The sequence below is a fragment of the Gobius niger genome, assembly GCF_951799975.1.
Source record: "Gobius niger genome assembly, chromosome: 9".
NCBI classification, from domain to species: Eukaryota; Metazoa; Chordata; class Actinopteri; order Gobiiformes; family Gobiidae; genus Gobius; species Gobius niger.
Window position 1 is genome coordinate 22,094,731 of NC_136860.1, and position 4,321 is coordinate 22,099,051.

The window sequence follows — 4,321 nt, forward strand, 5'->3', positions numbered from 1 at the left end:
TTGAACATGTTTAGCATAGTGGTAAGAAGCTGCTGTAGCACCATGTGCTGTGGGAAGTGGAGCTGAGACTGCCACAGAGGCATTAAACATAAATAACTCATCTAACAATGGGACAATAGACTATGTCTGAGATCTCAGGACGTTAAGCAAAGATTGTTCACAGCTACCATAGTTAACTCAACTTTATTTTTTCAGCAACAATGAATGAGTCGAAGGATAAAGAGGGACATGGGAAATCTGAGGTGAGATGTTTTTTCTTCTTCTTGTGAACCACTGTACTGTATAGAAAAGGCTTTATTTATTCATTCATTTTTTAATGCATGTATAAAAGGAATACCACTACATGGCCATAATGTTTTATCCAACGTTTTAACCTTAAGTCTCATGCTGTTTATAGGGCAGATACATGTAAACACAGCGAGTGATTTTTTTGTTTTGTTTTGTAGTCACAAGTAAGATATTTTCGTCGGCTGCAGACATTGAGAAATCACCACAATGCCTGTGTGACCCGACAAGAAGAGTGGCTCACAAAGGAAACACACAAAAACTTTGAAATTACATCACTACCTCAAATTGTAAGTCTGTGCATACAATATTGTTTAAGGCAAGACACTGCAGGGTAATGGGCTATATGCACAGTGACCCCACGTGATTTCCGCCTGGACAGTCAGCCAGACGCTGTCCTTCCTGTCCGAATTAGCAGGTCCCACAGAAATGAAGCAATAGCTTAAGATTTGGTAAAGGACAGCGAGTAAAAGTTCAGATGTGACTGGAGCAGGTTAGAAAATATTACATGAGACGTAACGACTTCACTGGAGGAAACTCCGTGTTCATAACGTGGATGTTTTTGTCTTGAGGCTAACGCGGCTAACGCAAAATAAAAAATAAAACTAGCGAGGCGTTTGGAACGAGCCTGCGCAAAAAAGAATCGTCCTGTTAGTTTAAATTATATTTACTTGTTTACATGTTATATTATCATTTTTCAACACTAGCCTTTAGCTCTAATATAAAGCTCCGCCCCTTACGACAGCTGGCGTTTCCTTTGGGGCAGATTCACAGCGAACATGATGTTTGTAATACGTTGCTGTGACTCCATCAGTAACTCGTTGTCCTTAACCAGATCCTGAGCTTCTCTACATTTGTGTGGGAACCTGCTAATTGTGAACGTAAACGATCAGCGACAAGAAGTCCAGCGTCTGGCTGACTGTCCAGGAAGACGTCACGTGGGGAAACTGTGCATATAAGGAAAAAAATAACGCCCCATAGTTAACCGGATATTTTAATAAAGAGTTTTCTACAGCAATATAAACAAATATCTCTGTCCACATGACAGATTATGCGCAAAACAGATTACTCTATCCCACGAAAGTTATATATTTTCCCAACACTTTTTTTTATATAGCAAATAAGTTTGACTTTGCATTTTTTTTTATTTTGCTGATGTTTAGCTCAGCCACTCAACTCATGGAGAAACTTTAGCAAGGTCAACCCGTCAAAAAAAGGTCTCTCTGTATAATGAATAAGTTCTGAGAAAAAAGAAATAAAGAAATCTGCAGCCGCAGTGCATGTGACGTCGCGCAGCTCGGAGAAAGTAGTGGCTTCTGTCCAAATCGCCAACAGAATGAGTGGACTATACACTACTATATAATGCAGGCCTATATAGTGAATGAGGGGTTAGGGACTAGGGTGGACATTCGGACACAAGCCAGGTCTGGTCTCCTGTCCAGACCTGTTCACGTTCAGGTCTAGTTGCGTCCAGGTTGTGTCCTGTTAAATGACTGCATGCCCAAATCCATAATTGAGTCTTGTCTTTTTCAGTCAAACCCCAGAAAGGATGACATGTCCACATCTGAAGGCAGCCAAGATGAGTATGTCCCAGATCACACAAAGAGCAGCACAGACAGTGAAGACGACGATTCATCTGCCCACCAGAAACAACCACATAGAAAGAATCTGGATCAAATAAATATAGATCCACAAGGTAAGATAAGTTTCACAATGTCATGTACTGTTTGTTACTTCCTGTTATCTATTAAGTGTCCTGGTAACCATTTCATTTTTGTTTTTAGAGGGGGTCATGGAAGACACAGAAGCATCAGATGATGAAACTGATCCAATCTCAGCCCCAGATTCGTCATCTTCAAAATCTCCAGGTATTTGAACAAGTAACACTTGACACATGTGGGGGAGAGGGAGAGGAGGCGAAGGACACAAAGGGAGGAGACCAAGGACAAGAAAACAAGCCAATTATTTCCTGTATTTTGCTTAGATTAATCTCATTATGTCCACAGGAACCAGGAAGAGGGGAGAGCCTGCACTCCAAAACTTTCAACCAGGAAGTGAAGATCATATCCCTGGGTTTTCTTCGAAGTTTCCAGGTATTTTAAACAATCAATGAAGGAGAGAGTTTGGCTGTTTGTTTCGGTAAGAAGAGATTCAGGAAAGAAGAGAGAGTGTGACCGGGGAGAGGAGACGGGTGAGAGAGATACAGGACAGACATAGGGGAGAGAGGAGGAGACTGAGGAGAGAAATACAGGACAGGCGGAGGGGAGAGAGGAGGAGACTGAGGAGAGAGATGCAGGACAGGTGGAGGGGAGAGAGGAGGAGACTGAGGAGAGAGATACGGGACAGGTGGAGGGGAGAGAGGCTAACGGATGAGAGGGAGGAGGGGAGTGAGAGGAGTAGAAATGGGAGAGGAAGGGGGAGAGAAGACGAAGGAGAAACGGATACAAGACAGGGATGGAGGAGTAAAGAGAGGGAGACTGGAGCGAGCAACACAAGAGCAACAGAAGTGGAAGGATTGGTACTGGTCAGAAATGTGTGATAGTGTTGCAGAATGAAGTGATGATACATTTTATGGGAGAAACATCCAGGAACTTGTGCTAAGTCCCCGGCCCCTCTGGGCAATGCTGAGCAATGTCTCTATTATTCTGTGGGTCTTCAAACACGTGTTGACGTTGGCATTAGTTACTGTGTGAACCATGTATATATTGCTCTCACAATTCATACATTTAATTTAAAAGGGACAGAAATAAAGCTGAAGCTGTAATTACAACAAAAAAAAACATTAAAAAAAAAAATATCATGTTGGTGAGTGAAATCAATGATTTCTTTATGCCCATAGAACCAAGGAAAGGAGAATGTTTAGCTATATACTAGTTTAGTTTACTAATAACTTGTCTTGAACACTCAGGACAGACGGGAGGAAAGGGACTGCAGACACGGACGCCAACAGAAGAAATGTCTACTTCCACTGGTAAAGCTCATTCCAACTACTTGCAATACAATTGGTTTTTGTCTGTAAAGTCATAGTAAGTCATGTCTATGTCTTTGTTGTCGTCTTGTTATATTTTACTTTTTTTTTTTTTCTGCATGCCCTTATGGCCTTGTAGATGGAAAGTTTGTATAGCTTATTTTTACCTGAATTCTACGTTTGTTGCACGATTGTACTGAGAAACATTGCTAGTTTGTGAACCTGTTCTCAAACAATGGCAATAAAAAGTGTTCTGATTCTAGTTTTTGCATATCTTCCAGGATCTAAAGGAAAAAAGAGACCGTGGACAGTGCAGGAAGTGAATGCAGTAGAGGAAACCCTCATGGACAACATTCAGTCTGGAAAGGTCCCTGGTAAGGCGCAGTGCATCCAATGTATTGAAGAGTCTGCTGGGGCACTTCAAACAAGGACATGGGAGGGTGTCAAATTTTACGTCAAAAACCGGATTGAGGCTGGGAGACGACAAAGTTGTAAAAGAAAGTAATAAGTAAGTAAGTAAGTGCTTATGACACATTAGGTACGATGACAGAAACCGTTTTTGTAAGAGTTGGCTAAAGAAAACGTTGTCCTGTTGTATATATTTTTTTTGGCTTTTATTGATCCTTAAAGGAACAGGCCACCGTGTTTCCATACTGAGATATGTTCTTACCTGAGCTGTGACGAGTTCTTTAGGACCTGTCTGATCTTCAGTCACGTAAACACAGCGCAGACGGCGTTAGCATTTAGCCCCTCCCTCTCTCCTCTATAGCTCCAAAACAGGTCAAGATAGAAGCTACCAAGCTCTTCCACGTTTTCCCTATTTAAATATGGTTACGTGAAGTGTTCCACTACAAAGTATAATTACACACAATTAAACAATGTGGATTTTCTAAGCGGATAAAAGGGGGAACTATATTGTAAGGCGTAATAATACCAGGAGTAATTTGGCATCCGCACAGTAAAGTGAAGATTACTGTGCAGGAAAGTGAAGATTACTGCGCGGATTTCGAACTACTCCTGGTATTATTATGCCTTACAATATAGTTCCCCCTTTTATCCGCTTAGAAA

At 41.4% G+C, this 4,321-nt stretch overlaps 1 long non-coding RNA gene across 1 annotated transcript; it reads left to right on the plus strand.

Annotated features, from left to right (window-relative positions):
- Positions 1-1,761: 1,761 nt before the first annotated feature.
- LOC306967952 lies at positions 1,762-3,243 on the plus strand. Its single transcript, XR_013793226.1, has 3 exons — positions 1,762-1,981; positions 2,070-2,153; positions 3,194-3,243. It is a non-coding gene; the product is annotated as an uncharacterized lncRNA (long non-coding RNA).
- The last annotated feature ends 1,078 nt before the right edge of the window (positions 3,244-4,321 follow it).